At 35.0% G+C, this 20,437-nt stretch overlaps 1 protein-coding gene and 1 non-coding gene across 3 annotated transcripts in view; one reads left to right on the top strand and one right to left on the bottom strand.

The window, feature by feature from the left end:
- The window catches only part of LOC138710843 (uncharacterized), an 858,539-nt gene that overhangs the window by 786,605 nt on the left and 51,497 nt on the right, over positions 1-20,437 (bottom strand). The gene's annotated exons all lie outside the window — the stretch shown is intronic.
- Positions 9,921-9,992, top strand: TRNAY-AUA (transfer RNA tyrosine (anticodon AUA)). The gene has a single exon. It is a non-coding gene; the product is annotated as a tRNA-Tyr (tRNA).

Genomic DNA, 20,437 nt, shown 5'->3' with positions numbered 1-20,437 from the left:
TCAATCAATCAATCAATTATGTTTGTATACGAGCTACTACGGACAAAATTGCTATGCAGTATGCAGCTTTGGATCATGACTTCAGACGTCACATCCGGATTTTTAGACAAGTATCTAGTTCACTCACGGCTGGGGGGATCATCGTGCTAACCACACGATACCTCCATTCTGGTTGGATGATCGTCCACCTCTGCTTCAGCATGTGGGTGTGAGGCCAGCAGCCGGCTGGTCGGTCTAGGCCCTTCATGGGCTGTAGCGCCACGGATTATTATTATTTTTATTATCATTATTATTATTATTATTATTATTATTATTATTATCTACTTCACTTCAGCAGAAAATCTAACTTTGAGACACGGCCTTAGTATGCCGTGATAGATAAGTTTGTTGTTGTACTTCATTGCGAAGAAACATAATAATGTCTTATTGCTGTGTTTTATAATAATTATTATCATTTACGTAAGTAAATCGGTTTTGAAAGTAATTTAATTTTATTCGTTGAAAAACCTTATTAAATTGTACTCGTGGCTTTCATTTTATTAGCATAATATCTCTCACACTTAAGGCTCTTGAAATTATCAATAAGATGAACCAACACTCGTGCAATTACTACAGATAATCACGCTTTTCTAGAAGGTTCGCTTATTGATACTCAACTGCGCTTATTTCTACGTGGACGCAGTTGCCATAAACGGAATTAATCAGCTATATAAGAATAAAAATCAGATTAGTATCTATATTTATTTATTTATTTATTTATTTATTTAACCTGGTAGAGATAAGGTCATCAGGCCTTCTCTTCCCCTCTACCATGGGACTACAACTACAGTATTAAGAATACAATTATAATTATAATTACTATTAATGTTAAATTTAAAAATACAATAAAAATCAAAGTACTAAAAGATTAACTGATTAATAAAGGCTAGACAGTTGATTGTAGAAGTTAACAACAAAGAAGATATTTTTACTTAAGTAAAAAATTAAACCTACTGTAGGCAATAAGAAAATGCTTAATGAGTTTGTTTTTGAACAATGTTAAATTCCGACAGTATCTGATGTCACTGGGTAGGGTCTTGCACAAGCGCGATAGCGAGATTGTGTATGATGATGAATGCGATGATGTCTTATGTGTTGGTATGGCTAGTATGCAGCTATTTTGCGTGCGTGTGAAGAGATTATGATATGATGACAGGTAACTGAAACGGGAGGCAAGGTAGGTGTAGAGGTGTGAAGGACTTGGTAAAGGAGAACAAAGGAATGAAAATTTCTACGTTCGTTAAGCCGTAGCCAGTTTAGCGTTTGGAAGGATGGGGTAATATCACAGTCTCGTAATATTATACAGTCACGAAGCTCAATACGTAGTAAATATGAATCCATAGATAGTTGCTAACCACGAGGATCGCTATCATCGCCTCATTACAGACAATGCGAAATAGTACCTGCACAGTCTATTGTTCCTAGTACCCTCATAAACTGAAGCTTCGTAACTGTATATACTAGACTGTGGTAATATAGTCAGCGCGACGGACATCGCAGACGAAGCGAACACAAGAATTATGAACACGTTATAATTTTTGCGACTGGTTGACACTGAGGTCAGTGAGTAGAAAATCACAATAATCAAAGTGGGGTAGGCTATTACCATTGTTTCCACTACTACTAAGGAATGTAGTATGGAAAGCATTTTTTTATAATATGGGTTACTTGGTTATTCCAGTTTAAATACGTATCGAAGTAAACTCTAAGGTTTTTAACGCTGGAAGCAAAAAGGATTATTGTGTCATTTAATTTGACTGGAAGAGCAGGAGTAATGATGCATAATAGACGTTGATGTCCCACTAGGATTGTTTGTGATTTTCTTGCTTATAGTACTTATCGCGTAAAATATTGTGACAGCGACGTGAGATTCGAACTCACGACCAGCGTCCCGCAAGAGAGCAGACCGCGCGTGAGCCGACGCGGGCTTCACGGAGCACTTTGGGATGGCGCGCGGCGGAGAGAAGTAAGGGGAAAGGGCCTACGTGGCGAGGGAGTTTGCGCGCGCATCTTCTGCTTGCCTAGAGAGGCCGAGAAATCCGTCGAAGTGGAAGAATCGCGAATTCGAACTTTCGAGGCTACGTCGCTGTGGTTATAAATTACGGACGCGAAGGAACGAGAGCAGTTTTTCAGTTGATTAGTCAGCCAGTCAGTGACTAAGCCAGAGCAAGCAAGCCAGTCTTGTGTACTAGAGTTCGACTCGAGTGTGCGTCCGCGACTGTGTCAGCATCCGAAGGCCTGAGTTCGAGTGCAGTGGACCGCAGTTGGAGGGACCTGAGTTCGAGTGCAGTGGACCGCAGTTGGAGGGACCTGAGTTCGAGTACAGTGAACTGTCTCTGAAGGTCTGTGGTTCGAGATACTGTGAACTCGAGTGACGGAGCTAGAAGAACTGTGAACTGAGAACTGACAGTTCTGATTTGTAAATAGTGCTTTGTAAATATTAGTTAAGATTAACAGTTCATTGTTGTTCGTAATAGTCCAAGTAAATTGTCATTGCCGTCAGTGGAGTGCTATAACGAATCCTGTGTTGAGTGAAAAATCTATTGTTGACGAGAGCGTTTAAAGTGAATTGTAGAAAGGAATTATTGTTGGAAGAATAAAATCTTATTGTTGAGTTGAAATAAATTCACAATATTGTTAACATTTAAGAAAAAATTATTATGTTCTGAGAAAAGTAATGTCTTAAGCTACGTTCGGCATGATACTGACACCACGCCATGAGAATCATGCCACGTATTTAAAGAAATTTAAGGCCTGACAACAGTCCAGATTTTGAATTCTGCTAAGGTAATTCGAAAACTGTAATTGTTATAAAAAGAAATGATTCGAAGCTTAAAATATTGTGAGGTGATGTAACTATTTCCTCCATGGTTGGCTTCCTCTTCGTATAAACCCTCGACCTCGTTACAAGGACGATGTTGTGGCTGATCATCCAGAAACTGAGACCCGGTCTCGTCAATTATGAAAAGGTCTCCGCTGAGGCGGATCATCACCAGATTCTCTTCACACATCAGTGGCTGCTGGTAACCGCAAGGTAACAATCCAATACACGCACAGATCACAATGAGTTGCGTAGTTGGAATCAGCTATGTACAGATATTGCACTCCGATTGTCCGGAACTGACCATCCGCGGTGCCAATTACGTGGATAACGATTATCCTGTCTGTCGGAGTATTAAAAAATTGCAGTTTCATAAATTCCAGCCTACAACAAAAATAGGTATCTCCTGTTTCCTTTCTTTTGTATTCTCGTTCTTTACTATTTTAGTCCATTCACTGGGAAATTATTGTGATAAGGAAGAAATCGATAACGAGATTTTCAGAAAAGGTTGCAAAATAACTATGAAACCATTAACGAAAATCCAACTTTCCGGAGCGTTTGGTTAAGTGAAAAAGATTGAATATATCAATTATGTTTTGAGATAACAGAGTTTCAGGCATTCATGGTGATTAGATCGTTAAGAACATTAATTTGTGTCCCATAATCGTGTGTGAAGACATACAGGAGTTCATGTAGGTTAAATTGTGACGATTATTTTTTTATTGTTATTCAATAGTACGTTTGTATGTTTCAGGATTTAACTGGGGTTGGACTGTGAGCATGATTATGGGTTATTTAGCCGTGTGCTGATGTTTTTCAGGATTCCACTATCATTGGGCATTTGGAGAAAATATATCCTTCAACCAACTCTTGGTATATTTCATGATTTCACTCTGTTAAGTTGGGACTCTCACTTTGAGAGAAGAACGCCCCTTATGTTAAGCAACATTTGCTTATATGGCTAGATAATTTAAAACAGTTTCAAATACAATAAGGGAAACGCTTCATCACTGCACAGTGAACTGCCACCATTTTGAATTTTGAAAAAAAAAAATAGATAAATCATTTTTTTAAATCGTAAAAATATTTTTTCCATATAGCAGAAGGACAGTGTTTTACACGTAATTTTACACAAAAATTTTAGTACTGTAAGCTGTATCTAAGCCTTTATAAGTTATGTTCCATAAAATAAAATTAAAAGTTACTAAGCTTTAGTAAATTCAGTGAAGTTTTAATTTTAAACGTGAATGTGTGATCTGGTTAAGAGAGATATCCCTTTACCACTGAAATTTAAATGCTTTAGTTTACCCTGGATGCACTTAGCCTAATTATTATTTTTTTTTTAGAAATACCACACTCCTTTGCTCCTAATCGCCTCAATTACGATCATGAAAACAAAAGAAGTGGATTTTCTTAATTATTCATCATTATTTCACCATAGTGTCCCCTTAAGAAGTCATGAAAATCGAAATATGAAGCATTTACTTTCTCTTATATGCTAGATCTAGACAGTTTCCTTCCTCTTGGAAAGGTAGATCTGAAGTCGGATGCGGGGAAAGAGAAGTTCGGGATAAATGGGTAAGGGTGAAATCAGGACCAACGGGTTTCGGGCTTCAATAATTCATCTGCAGGCCCGTGATGCCCAGCCCTCTATATCAGACAGCCGCACTGGCAAGAGACTTTTATTCGACATCTCGGCTCTTGGACCAACTCTCCTTGTTCTAACTCCCACGCGCAATGAATAAGTGAATGAGTTGATCGCTAGGACGGACAGACGCATCCCCCGCGTTCATCCTTACTATATATTGCCTGCCAACACGTACCCTATCTTCCACACCACAGTATATCAATGGTAATATGAAATTTCTACTTTTTTTGTATGGTCCATATACTATGTTACGCTACATCAGCCAAAACACGATATCCCGGAGGATGTATACAGAAAACTGATGAGGGATCCGTGGGCATATGATGGTGATGCATTGGGGCTCCACATCGGAGAAACAGGAATCGATTCATCGGGGCAAATCCCTTGGCATTTGTATAGAAAATTTTGTTTTATGACCTTTCCCACCGTGCGTTTAAAAATAACTGAATACAACGGAATGTGAGTATATTATATAAATTTGAACTTTGTGACTATTTTATATTTTATCGTTTCCTATTGGGTTATTTTTATGTAAAGTATGATCACTCAATTTAATATTTCAAACTTTCAAGCCATCTCAAATTAACTCTGAATTAAACAGTTTTTATTATACAGGGTTTTACAAACGCTTTTTTATTTTATTTTAGTAGGTTATTTTACGACGCTTTATCAACAGCTTAGGTTATTTAGCGTCTGAATGAGATGAAGGTGATAATGCCGGTGAAATGATCCGGGGTCCAACACCAAAAGTTACCCAGCATTTGCTCATATTGGGTTGAGGGAAAACCCCGGAAAAAACCTCAACCAGGTAACTTGCCCCGACCGGGAATCGAACCCGGGCCACCTGGTTTCGCGGCTAGACGTGCTAACCGTTACTCCACAGGTGTGGACTTACATATACAAAAGTAAAGCATGATGTGTTTTATAATTATATGGAAGGTTTCTAAGGAAAATGCTCAGACAATGTTGAATCTTATTTCTTAAAAGGATTTATTTTGAAAATATGAATATTTTCTGTAGTTATTGTTCTTAGACTGGAAACAATAAAAAAATTATGTCCATGGCAGTATCTACTTTTAATAGATTACATAAGTCTGCACACACTGTTAGCTATAAGTAAGAATGTTTTAAAAGGTTGGATGATTAACCATGCCTTTTATAGTATTAGTGAATACTTTGAGTTCTCAGTTAATAACTTATGTTTTTAATATTATCTTATTCACTTTGTTTTGTTTTATTATGACTATGTCCATAGTATTTGTAATAATACTCATGACTTTAATAAAATCTAATCTAATCTCATCATGAGCCATGATGTCATCGAACAAATTTTTAATTTATAAAATACGATTTTATTTCACATTTCCTGAAAGAGCGTGTTTGAAATTCTACAGCCTATTCTCGAAAAAATCACTTATTTAATTGAAGTTGATGTCTCTCAACACAATAAGAATGAAATGTATCACAATTCCACTAACTTTCACACAAACACATGCATGAGACAGTTAATTTTACTACCAGTAAACAATAATTAATTAAATTCATTTAATTAATTGTTCAAAATGTCCTCCACTGACAATCTGGCAATGAATGAATAACTGTACGTATGACTCTATTTATTTACCTAGAAAAATAACATAAACACATTTATATTTCATTCTGTTCTGTCCACTCATGTACAAGACTTTGAGGTTCGCATAAATTCATTTAGCATTGCTTGAAATAAAATAAACTGTATTGTAATTTTATTTAAAATTAATGCTGATTTAAGAGGGTAAGTGATAAAATCATTTTGTAGAAATGGAATTATTCTTACTTGTCCCACGTATTGATAGTGTACAATTATGAAACCACACTCTTGTCATAATGGTAGGAAATAGACTCTATTTTTAAGGCTGTTTAAGCTGTCTACAAGTTGTTTATAGAGTAGACAATTGAGTTCTCCAAAAGAGAAACTTGTTGGTATGTGTATATCTCTATAGATATGCAGTAATAATGACGGGAAAACTGGAAATTTAGTGAGAAAATCTGTCAGAAATTAGTTTTTTTTTACCACAAAAAATTCCAATTTAAGTGAAAGTGACCTTAGCTGTAATCTACAGTCAGCCTAAGAAACCTAAATATTGTCCGTACGAATAACCATGTACTATCAAGAATGTAAATTTTTTCTAATTTTTCTTTCACAAAGCATTAGACAAATAGTGGGTTGCTGCATCTATGTTAATTGTTCGAAGCAGTCATTGTTGTATCCTCTTGTACTTCTAGGTCTAATGCATATTAATGACAACGTTATTTTCAGTAATCTACTTTCATCCTCTTGTTTACGTATTCCATCCGTCGATTTATGAATTCTTCGATCCCTGTCTTATATACTACTACAGTTATTTACGTGATGCCTTACGTCTTCATTTCTAATTCTGTCACTTCTTGTAACTCCCATGACGCTCCTCAGAAATAGCACTCTATGTTACTTCTCTTTCCATTTATGTCTGCTGTAATATGAACTTCGCTGATTCTAGCACAATGTAATATCGCCATTGAACTCTATGCTTCACAACTGAAACCGACTCTGGCGGTCTTACATACGACAGGGGCTGAAGCAGACAAGGAAGAAGATACTTTAGTATTGCCGTCTTTGTCTTACATACAGCAGGGACTGAAGAACACAAGGAAGGAAATCCTTCAGTATCGCTATCTTTGTCTGCAGCATGTCGTCATACGGAGTTTGTTTGTGTGGTCTTGTAAGAACTTAAATTTACGTTCACCAATTTATTTTTTCCACTAAATCGAAGCTCAACTACTTAAAATTCCATTTTATTCACTCTAACGCCATCAGCGCAGTAGGAACTACTGGGTGTTCAGTTCAAAGTATGTCATGGCTCGCTGTATGCCGTCATGTGGCTAGCCGATGAGCCTAGAGAATACCGCAGAGGTATATAACCTATGAGGCAGAGAAGTTGCCTAGCAAGTACGGCATTCATTCTGAAGAGTAAGTACCGATACGTACGGTAGCGCCGGTAGTGGCAGGAATGTGAACTGTTTGGAAATACGTACTGTCGGGATATGGGGAGAGGGTTAAGACGGTTACTTACGTATTTGTTGACATTAACTTCGACGGTCAACATGGACACGGAGCATTTGATTTGTGTTGTGGAATGTTACCGTACGCAACCGATGATAACAAATACCCTGCGTACGACTTGCCGGCGCAAAACACAGTTCGAAAGAGGTTATGGTAGCACACAGACCGTACAGACCGCCATCTGTTGCTACGACGTTCAAGTTTAGGGTCCACACCTGTGGAGTAACGGTCAGCGCGTCTGGCTGCGAAACCAGGTGGCCCGGGTTCGAATCCCGGTCGGGGAAAGTTACCTGGTTGAGGTTTTTTTCCGGGGTTTTCCCTCAACCCAATACGAGCAAATGCTGGATAACTTTCGGTGCTGGACCCCGGACTCATTTCACCGGCATTATCACAGTCATATCATTCAGACGCTAAATAACCTAGATGTTGATACAGCGTCGTAAAATAACCCAATAAAATAAAAATAAAAAAAACGTTCAATTTATACCGTACACGTTCTCAAGTTCAGATTGAAGAGCGCCTTAAATAATAGGCAACTTCTCTAACATATAAGCTGAAATTCGCTTCAAATCGGTGACCCAACAACAGTGACGTCATGACACACTTTGAAATGAACACCCAGTATATGAAAGACAAAGCTAGTGCGGGGTGCATACTTTTCTGCCGACCTCATCCAGTAGCGCTTGGAAGCCGTTCCTGTTGTGAAGCATAGAGTTCAGTGATTATCGCTAATCGTTCTTCAGCCATCTTAACTTTGTTACTTAATATAGACTGCAAATTGTCCGTTCATGAGGACGTCTCTAGAGGCCGAAAATAGTTCTGAAGTAGAAGACAAGAAAAATGATAAACTCTTATTAGGCTAAATGGTTTTATAATGAAGCAACGTTCAAGAGATGGAAAGAAAAAATTCAGTTATGATTTATTTAGATCTACAGTTTTGTTTGAACATCATCTTTAATTCAATTTTTTATAGGAAATTGCAACAGAAAATACATTTCCTGCAGTCAATCGAACTAATGTGTTATATGAAACAAAGGAAGTGCGCTGTCAGAACCTATCCATTTGCCATGATTAAAATTTGATACAAGCTTAGGCAAAGCAATTTTATGAATAAATAATGAAGTAATTCGAGTAATTATCGTACCCTTCTGTCAGTAATTGTGGTTAATTATTCATCTCAATCCCTTTTCCAAAAGATTGATTACACAATTAATCAAACATGTCGATGAAGCTTTGATATAGGCGCCGGAAAATAATTTCAGTTATATAAATTATGTTTTGATTCTGTTAGAACATCAAAGGAACAACAGCTTATTACATTTATTTTCCTTTAGGCTATTATAATGAAAATAATTACACTACAAAGCATTTCTGATGTTGCGTATTTCACAACGTATAGCAAATCTTCAGACAAAGAAGAAAATTCATGGTGATAAAAAGAATATTTAAAAAAATATTAAGTGACATAAGAAATAAATCGAAGCCTTCGTGGTGATTGTGTGATGAAGCAGTTTTGGCCTTCAAAACACCTATTGAGATTCGCAATCTCAGACATTTTCAGCAACATGAAGTACCATCATATTAATCAGATCAACCAAAACTTAAGTGTTCACCGCTGTTGAGTAACTGTTAGTATATCTGACCGTGAAACAAGCGGACCCGGCTTCAGATCCTGGTTGGGACAAGTTACTCGATTGTGGTTTTTCCGGGATTTTCCCTCAACCCATTAAGGGGACACATGATGAAATAATGGTAAAAAATTAAGAAAATCCATTTAAAAATTTATGGTGACTCTCTATTTAGACTGAGCTCAAAAAGTTAATGAATTTATATTCCCATGATTATTGTCAAGCTTTTGAGCCAATATGAATTAAATAGATTTAAAACTTAGTGGCAAAGAGCCTTTTTAGTGTCGTCAATATAAATATATTTAACAATATAATTATAAAACTACTAGCCCTAATAGTACCAAATTTTGTACAGATAATAGTATTGTAAGCATGGTTATGTAGTTTAAAATTAATACATTTTGGATGAGAATTGTACAAGTTTTAAAATCCTTATGTGTCCCCTTAAGAACAAATGCTGGATAATTTTCGACGTTGGACTCTAACTCATTTCACTGGCATAATCACCCTCATTTTACTCAGACGCTAGATAACCATCGCAGTTGATAAAACGTCGTAAAATACCTCAATTAAAAAACCAGTATCGACATAGGCCTACAAATAGATTATTACGATGTACCGAAGTACATTATGATATTTTTGTGCAGAACCCAAGAGGTGGAACTTAAACTGAGAGGATTCAATCCGACATCGGGATGGGAATCCGGTGTGGCTTAGTGGATAGAGCGTCAGCATATAGAGCTGAAAACCCGGGTTCAAATCCCGGTGCCGGAGAAAATTTTTCTTCGTTCCTCTCATTTTTATCTACAAGTAGATGTTCATTACTTACAATAATACTCGATCAATTTCAAATATACTGTAATATTATGGATTATTTTTCTAATTTTGAAATTTACTTTGTAGTTCTTACGGTTATGTACTTATCTTGCTTTTATATTATTAATTTTGAAATATGAAGCTAAGTTACAAATTGTAATTGGGCTTAGAACCTAACATAATAATAGTCTTTCTATTACTTTACTCGCAAGGGAGACCTTCCTTACTGAAGACCTAAGGACAAACATGATGCTGGCCAAGACGAACGCTTCGGAACGATTATTGTCAACACCCCAATAGAATTCTACGCCACATGAGCCATGATAGACCGAGAATGGACGAAGGAAAACTTTGAACTCTGGCATGTAATAACAAGACTGGCAGTCTACGGATTCCATCACCTTATCTGCAAGACAAGAACATACCACGACCCGAGTGACTCATGCGTGTGTACATTGTGCAGCAAGAAATGTGAACGCTATCGTATTGTGCGCCAAAAGAACAAAATCAATAAGCGAATACGCAAAAACAAAAGTAAATCAAATGCAATCTAAATGGCCATTTGGCTGCAATAAATATATTATTATTATTACTTTTGTTAAAATATTCATAATTCTGTGTTCTACTCCTTGCTACTTTCACTATTCTATTTTTGATCATTATTGTTTTATGCGCATCCTATTCATTTCTCCTCCTATTTACTCGTATATTTTTATCGGATTTTACAACGGCCTCATATCGTAATCAATGGTTTGGTGTCTTTTTCTTTTGTTTTAACTTTCTACTACCGGTGCAACCTATCTTACGTGGCCACCAGATGTTGTTGTGAAGAATGGCCGTTAACACAGGTGGCTGTTGATATAAGACGAAGACATTTTTAAATGTAGATTTTACCGCTCTATTTGTGGTGTTTCAAATAACATTCCTTCCTTTCTCTAGAGCGCTACAGCTCTTATTTCATTATACTTGTTCAAAGTCCACCATTGAGCTGAATAATGTGATACAAATGATTTTATTGATGTTTTAAATAATTTTAAATTAGTTCTGATTTTCTTAATATTAATAAAATAAGATTGCCAAAAGTACTTTGTTTGCATGTATGCACGTACGCCTGGACGTATCAAACTTCGTATACATTAAAGTAAGCATGTAGGTAGACCTGTATGTATATATGTATGTATGTACTTATGCATGCACGCACGCATGTATTTATGCAAATATATATGTATGTACGTACGTATATTATGTATATAAACTTGCATTCGTTAGTATTTGTAGATCATTTGCACTTTCAGTAACAATAAGATAATGTGTTTTCCCAATTTCTGAACATTAATGTGTTTTTACACTTGAAAATATGTAATGAGGTTCAGTAAAGTACAGCATAAAGAGGTCCTTCGAGTTCACTTACGTGCTCTAATAAGATTTGTAATACATCGTTGTGTAGTTGTATCTGAGGTCCATTATAAATTCTGTTAACTAAAATTTTAGCACTTTTCTCTCGCGCGTAGAAACGCATCTATTTCCTTTAAGTGTAGGAGGAAAATGAATTCGATTACGTGAGGCTGTGACGTAAACGAAAACAAATGAAGGAAAGTAAACATTGGGAATGAAAAGACTCAATAATAAATGACTGTCGACGCTGGTGGCCATGTGCATTACGTCACTATGAGATCTAGGCCAAGAAAACATCAGCTTTGATACCCGGTCACACATACATGCACGTTGCCAAAATAACTATGATCTAACTGATGGAATTCGTTACAACATTGAATATTTCTTTGTAGTTTTCTAGAATCTATGATTCCTTGCGTAGAGTGCATTATAGACTTTTAGTTGGTAATTTAAGGACGCTGTATCGACTACTAGGTTATTTGGCGTTGATGGAATTGGTGATAAGGAGGTGGCGTTTTGGCTTCATGGGCTCAAGAATTCGCCTTGTGACTTATCCTACATAATAATCGCATTTATAGGTGGAGAAAACCTCGAATAAACCCAACAAGGTAATCAACTCAAAAGGGAATGTACGCTACTCCCGACAGCAGCTTCTGATCAGCAGGCAAATGCTCACATCCTTTGAGCTACTCCGGTGGTTAGGCTAGGTTTAAATTGCAAATGTTATGCATATTGGAACAAAGTTGTGAATTTTAATTTAGGCCTATTTGTAATTGAATATTATTTTGTAATACCGAGAGATGTTTCATTTTATCCTGAATACTGATGGAAAGTGGGCAACATTTTTCTTCTGATTTTGTGAAACTCTACATTTCCTTTCATTTAATTTTATATATTGTTATTATTTATTATCATTGTTAATATAAAATGTACAGTAGTACATAAACCTTATTAAGGGGAGTTGGTCATTATCGCATGCAAAATAATGGTAAAAATAGCCTATCTTCAAGCAGTTCATAAACATAATACTATTTATCAGAGATCTTTCATTTTTGTTAGCTATGTGTGTATACATATTAAGCTATAAAATGAAAAAGAATGGTTACTCTAGAGTAAATCTCTATCCTTAAATTATTTTTTTTAATTAAGCACATTTCTTTTTATAAATTCACTACATGTCTGTGATTAGGTACACTCTATTCACTTATTATAGGACATATTGAATTGAAAATTTGATCACTTACTGCTAATAGATACTAAAACATATCCTACTAAAATTATTACTGTATCAGTAATATTATGGGCATAGGGCTTATAGCAATCGTCACCGTCAGTAAAATAAAAAAAATGACGAAGATTAGTATAAGCCCTATGCCCATAATATTACAGATATTTTAATAATTTTAGTAGGGTATGTTTTAGTATCTATTAGCAGTAAGTACCCAAAAAATTTTAATTCAATGTGTGCTATGATAAGTGAATAGAGTGTACCTAATCACAGGTTTGTAGTGAATTTATATAAAAAATATGTTTAAATTAAAAAAATTAATTTAAGGGTAAGATTTACACTAGATTAACCATTCCTCTTTCATTTTAAAGCTTAATGTGTATACATATATCACTAAAAAAATGAAAGAGCTGTGATAAATAGTATTACATTTATGACTGCTTGAAGATAGGCTATTTTTACCATTACTTTGCATGCGATAACGTCCAATTCCCCTTAAGAGATACAGTGCAATGAAGTTCTCATTTTCCAATTTCCTACGTATTAAAATTGTGAAAGACATTTATTATAGTGAGTACAATTTATCTTCTTTTAGTGTCCACATCTGTGGAGTAACGGTCAGCGCGTCTGGCCGCGAAACCAGGTGGCCCGGGTTCAATTCCCGTTCGGGGAAAGTTACCTGGTTGAGGTTTTTTCCGGGGTTTTCCTTCAATCCAATACGAGCAAATCCTGGGTAACTTTCGGTGCTGGACCCCGGACTCATTTCACCGGCATTATCACTTTCATTTTATTCAGACGCTAAAGAACCTGAGATGTTGATACACCGTCGTAAAATAACCCAATAAAATAAAATAAACCTTCTTTTAGTGGTCTCAGCGACTAAAACGTATCAAAAAAGTCCAAAATATATAACCAATTCGTCGTCGTCCATCTTGAAACAAAGAATAATGCAAACGCTTCTTCTTTCTGTTCAGTTGTAAATATTTGTATTCCCGTTCTCGTTTCTCGGTTTTCCGTTCCCGTTCTAATTGCCTTTCCCGGATAATTGTGAAGCTGCCTTTATGGTTAAAATCATGTATAACACGAGAGAATTAAGAAAGATTGGAGAATGCTGGGTTTGCAGTGAATGACCTGCCCTTGTACAGAAAACTATGAATGAATGGCATGCAAGTAAACGGATTTAATGTGCACGTGGAAGTTATCACCAGAGGCAAAGCCAAAATAAGAAATACTTTAAGCTAAACTTTCTTATTTGTATACGTTTAAAAATAAAGTGAAAATGTTTGTATGATATTTGATAAATTTTATTATAAATTTTTTTAAGTGTTACTAGCATTATATGGTATTAATTTTTATTGTATTTATCTGATGCATGTAACCTATAAGATAAAACATTGTAATAAATATAAATAGATCATTTTCTTAATTAATAACAGTGTATATCTCCAATAAATAATTCCTTAGCATCGCCACAGATACACTTGATTGTACTTCTCACTAGAAAGTTATTGAAATTTATATTTTCCCCGCCATTCATAAAATATTTTGATATGATACCTCTTGCACAAAGGGAGAGATCTATAACTGAAACTCGATTAATATATTTCAGTATTATTTTTATTTATCCTGCTAATAGTGAACAGTTTGACTCGTAGACATTTTGTATTTACAGCATTAACTTCCCATGATTGTACGAGGAGATTCGAAGAGAACGGCAGTTACGTGGACATTCAGCTCCCCACTATTACCATTAATGCACAGCACAATGTGAATACGGCGGTTGCTGTCGTCTGCGATACAACGAACTTTTCTGCTGATTTTCGAGTTTGCCATTTTTTCCGGTTATTATATGCTGGTTTAAGTTGTGTTAACTCTCGCTAGTGGTTTTATATTTTATTTTATCCGTCTTGGTATTTACTTTGTTATTGTAAATATTTTTGTTTTATCACTATTATTATTATTATTATTATTATTATTATTATTATTATTATTATTATTATTATTATTATTATTATTATTACTATTATTATTATTAATGAATTATTTTGTATTACAATCTTTGTATCATTTCTGTCACGATTATTCTATTATTATTATTATTATTATTATTATTATTATTATTTTATATCATCAGCATTATTATTTGAACCCTGTAAAATTTATGTAGACTACTGGACTGTACCCGAGCACGAGCATATGCTCATTTCGGGTATCTATCCAAATGTAAATTGTAAATAAATTTTGAAATTTGAAACTTTTTTTTTTTAAATATCAATGATTTTTAAAAATAAACTTTAAGGAATAATATCAGTCGTTACATTGATATGTTCAATTATCTACGAGCTTGTATGTAGACACAAAATATAAGCACTCTAGCTCGTAACATTGTTAAATGCCAGTAAAAGCTGGTTCACAAAAAACCAGGAACGGAAACGACAACGAGAACGAAAACGGAAATATTGTTAAAATAAATGTACTTAAATGTGAGCATTCACAATAGTTCATTTATTTTAACAATATTTCCGTTTTCGTTCTCGTCGTTTCCGTTCCCGGTTTATTGTGGACCAGCCTTAACTCTGTACTACAAAAGATATATGACGCAAACCTATATACCTATGTAAATTAAAGAGTACTAAAATAAAAACTTTTTATAGGTGTAATTTATATTATTTCATAATGAATATTTTACATTTTGTTACAGAATTGATGGAAACTTCAGAACAAATGTTTTCGCTCAATCCCCGTCTTCAATCGTCTGCAACACCCAAAGTGCAAGAGGTGGGCCCATATTGCGAAGCAAATACTACGTAAGTAAACACGACCTATTCAAATTTATATTAATACTAGTGGCTTGTGCAGCAAATGCTGCTGCAAACTAAGTTCGTTAGACGTTCAAACAAAAATTTTTCAGATTTATTTTCAATGAAGAATACTTGACATTTTGATAGTTATTTGCTTCCATAATAATAAAACATAGTCCCTCTGAATGGATTTTTTAGGTCACATACTTTTTTTGAACCTATCCACCTCCAGTTTTTTAGTTTCAACGCAGAAACGCAAGTATCAATATCAGGACGATAGCAGTAGCTATTTCAGGTCATTGTGGATTGTAAGCGAAAGTTAAAAAAATGTCAGGTTTGCTAAGTTTTCGAACAATAGCATTTTGGTGCATGTAGAACTTGAAATGTAGAGCGTAAAATGATTTTATCTTACTAAGAGATCACGCTGAAATGATCTGGAGACTACAAAATTTTCTAGGCTTCTTATTTTATTAGTAAGTACTGTAATACCTTTTGGTCTTTCCTTAGGAAATGTATTTTTTGCGCTCTCTAGAGCCAATACTGAAGACAATGACACACATCAATATCTACACCACACCGCCATTAAGTATATGAAAAAGACCCAACCCTACTTGATTAAGAACTATAAAAATATTTGATTTTTTAAAACAATATTATTATCTTACGTAAGTTTTGTAGTTATATATTGCCGCCACTCAGTAAATTATAGAAATGAAGATCTAAATTAAGATATTCTCTACATTTACTTACATAACCTCAAAACGTTTCACTTTCATGTCATCAATATAGCACTAATATTATGTATAATTAATGAAAAATAGACGCATCATGCCATTAACCATAATAATATGTAATTTCTAAAATGGTAATAATGTCATCAAACCACCTCAAGTTTCGTGGATTTGAATATCCAACACACAGCTGTACTCACAAAATTATACACTGCAGAATGAGACCTGTAAATTATTTTTAATAACAAATTGAATTTGAGCTCTAAATATGTCGGCAATCCTGCAGGCCTTCGTGTAATAGCCTATTGTTTATTGTAGTGTGTGTTTTGTTTTGTTCTGAAATTCAATCAAGTCGGCCGTGATTCAATAAAATTAGTTCTCAAAACTGACAACAGATGGATTTTGGAAAATAGAAAAATTATGTAGGAAAATTGCCTTTTTACTGAAAACTACTATTTTTCCGAAAAACTTTGAATGCCAGGCATGAAAATGAGGGGTCACTCATTAAAATCCGTTCAGCCGTTTTCCCGTAATTTCCATTACCAGTTCAAATTATATGTATAGATTTTAGCTATATTTTGTGACTTGGCATTATTGACTTTTTTATATCGAAGAAGACTGTTACGTAGTCCGCTGTGACATCATCTACAGATGAGATATGTTGGTGCGTAGCAAGCGTGTCTAGCACTTGTGCGAATATAATGTAATATTTAATAAATTTCAAAACATAGATATACCGATACTGTACATTAGGCCTACATAAATTTATGCAACATTAACTTGAAAATCGAAGACTCCCTCTCATTTTTATGTTGATCGCTTATCAGAGTATGAAAGTGCATAACTTGAAGGAGAAAAAACGGTTGAGAGACATTTGTATTGGGAAAGCTTTGGTTTTCTACCGAATTACTATCCCTCGTTTTCTGTAATGTCGCATTATTGTCTCTAATGTTTATTTAATAGCAAGTACTTGATTTTTACGTCATATATCCCAATGTTCCCCTCTAGAAGGAACACATCGTATCTGTAGATTCTTTGTCACATAGCATTGCCCTTGGTGCATCAAGGGAGGTGGTGTACAGCGCACAATATATTGTGAACATTATGATAATTAATGAAGCAATGGTGAAATATCGGTAGGGGGAACCTACCTCCTAACACCATGTTTGTCTCAGCCATTTGACTAACGGTGCGCCTTTCTTGTAAATACTGTTGTACCTATTATTTTAAGGTCATGTTAAAGGAAAAATTAATAAGCAAATAATAATGTACTAAAACTCACAGCAAAAATATGTCTTAAAATATAATATATTTCCCCTCTGTCTTACTTCCAGGTTAATTGTATGGTCATATCCAGTCCCTACATTGTACAGAAATAGACACATAAAAATTGTGACAATAAAAATGACAACCCGGAAAACTCTGTTTCAGAGTGAGAGCCGTATGTATAACAGTGCAGAGAAGGTCTACGACTGGAAAATAAAAACAATATAATTTGTATTCTTTTACAGGGACATCACTTTATTTTTACTAACATTTTTAACATTAACCTGGCTATACTCGGAAACACTGTTACCCCCCTTCCATTACAGGAGTTTGGAGTTGCTAGTGCAATATGTAAACAAATCATTTTACTAGCTATAGGAGGAGAGAAAAGTAGTGTATCCATTTATGTTACAGGGAAATATATTATTACGATTTTCAGTTTGGTCATTACTTTACAGTATTTTATCAAAAAACAGTAGAATAGTAACAATTGTTTTCACAAACTCAAGTCTTCAGGCGGTTATATACATTATGTAATGTCTACTTTATTCAGCATATTACTAACGTAATTTATTCTTGAGAATTTTGTGAGCACTTCCGTAAGAAACCCCAATTTCTACAGCTAACTTCTTGACCGACTTAATTACGACCTCGCTGCATCTTTTCTCTAGCATCTTCTACAGCATCTTCTGTCACCTTTGTTGGCCATCTTATACTTTTCTTCCTTTCTGTACACTCCATTGCTCTAAATTTATCTACCAGATTAATGACATTTCTACGAAAATATTCCGTAATGATATAATCAGGAAATTGTAAAAAAAGAAAAAAAACTGTTGTTCACATTCGGTTATACTGTAATTCCAGTTTCCATCATTGTCCTTCATACCTACAAACAGTAAAACAGCACTCTTGTTTAAATAATTCTGTTAAATACCGTACCATATTATAGGGTACCGTACTTTTGGTAACTCTAATCTTCACTTGTACTCAGTCCACACGGATAAATTCAGTTATGCTACACACCATACCTGTGTGAAAATAAACTTCAATAATATAAGCTCTTTCTTCTATAGAAAACGCAACATATTTCTGAAACACACTGTACTTTGTACGTTTACTTCACTGCTAGCAACAGCGGCCGTAAGTTTGTGAGACTGACGTTAGCAAGGACATTAGTGAAAGGGGTGGGAGTCATGTACATTTAGAAACGCAGGTACAATAAAAATTGAAGTAAAAATAAAATGATGTTCCTGTACTTATTGGCTACGTACACTTTATCCGTGCTATCTTTTTTCCCAATTCTATTTATTATTTCTATACAACTAATAAAATGATGTGTTTTTTATTTATCTTAAAAGAAACTCGTGCACAGCTCTGTAGGAAGAGTGGAGGAGTGTCTGGTTATAATCCATGAGCTCATACATTGTTCTTTTATATTACATTTCACATTTTACAACAAATTAAGCACCTCATATTTTCACCATCAAAGCGAAAGGAAAGCTGTTCCTCCCATGTTTAATAAAATTTAACACATTTTTCCGTACTTGTTTTCAGTTTTGAAAGAAACTCTTCGAAACACAATATTCTACATACTTACGGTCTTACTAATAAAAACTCTGTACACAGACGTTTAACTGTCTTATACTTATGCCATGACTAGCTCGTTTATACGTCATTTGTAAATTTCTTACTAGTAATCACTGCATACGTCGTGTATAACAGTGTAACAGTTACACAGCTACGTCATAGTTTCGTCATTACTTCGTTACGAAAGGTAATAGAATATCTGAGGTTCTCTATTGCTCCGGTAGAGCGCTCTAGTGTGATGTGTTCAGTATCGATGGTACAACTAGCTGTAATCGATTACCACACTATATTTTGGTCAAAGAGTACAAGCTACAGCAATATTATTCTAATTATTTTGTGCTCTTTGGTTTGTTCTTCTTTAGTTACAAGGCAACCATCATCATAAAATGACAGTCGATACGAACAGCTGTTAGAGGGGTGGCCATTTTTTCTCTATATACAACGCTTGAACAATAATACTATTGCAAAGCAATTCCCATTGTATAGTTACAGCCTGTTTATACATCCATCGCTTATGCATGGTTTATTAGTAAAGTTTTCTGTCTCAACTCTGCATAAGTCTCGTATAAAAACTATACACGGTTTATTAGTAAAACTGTTACAGTATTACAAGTGCACGTCCCCTGCTGGTATGTCTGCTTACTTGTAACAAAATGAAGGGGATAAGAAGATGCTGGGGTTATGATACCATCATTAAACTTGAGTAGGGGCAGGGGCATGTGTCGTGACACAGGTTTTGATGTTCATCGTTTTATGGCTTTGGCTGGAAACATCGAAATCTTTATTGGATAGTGTTATGGTGTAAAGTGGTTGGGGGAATTGATGAAAATATTACAGAAGAAAGGGAGTACCGGAGAGAAAATTGATCAACATACTTTTACCCGCATAAGATCGCTGTCATCATTCGCCGGGATACGAACCAAAGTTTAGCGTAAAATTCTGATATTCCAGGCTTTGGACTAAAACAGAACATTGAAGAAGAAATTTGAACTACAATAAAAATTACATAATACTCGAGAGTATCAGTATGGAGTTTTAACTGGCACGACAAAGACTAGTTGAATCGAGTGCAGCTCAGCATCCGTGAAGCATGCGCAGTTCTACGCCAAACTTGTACCTTAATACTGGAACGATAGTTTGTAATCTGTTTTACATTCAATTTTGTTCTGTCGTAGCAAAAAGAACGGAGCAGAAACTAAGTTTAGGCAAGTTTCCTTTAAACTTTAGCTTGGTTATTTCCCAAGTTGGGCACTACGGAAATGCTAAAGTAATTCACTTTCACCGCCTTATACTATATCCAGGGCTATATTGAATCGTAACATGATGATATCAGAACTATTTCAAACTTTCAGCATGTTACACCCGGTTATCATTTTAGATGATCTGTATAACGCC

This window comes from Periplaneta americana, chromosome 12, assembly GCF_040183065.1.
Source record: "Periplaneta americana isolate PAMFEO1 chromosome 12, P.americana_PAMFEO1_priV1, whole genome shotgun sequence".
Lineage (NCBI taxonomy): Eukaryota > Metazoa > Arthropoda > Insecta > Blattodea > Blattidae > Periplaneta > Periplaneta americana.
This window is presented reverse-complemented; position numbering and strand designations above follow the sequence as displayed.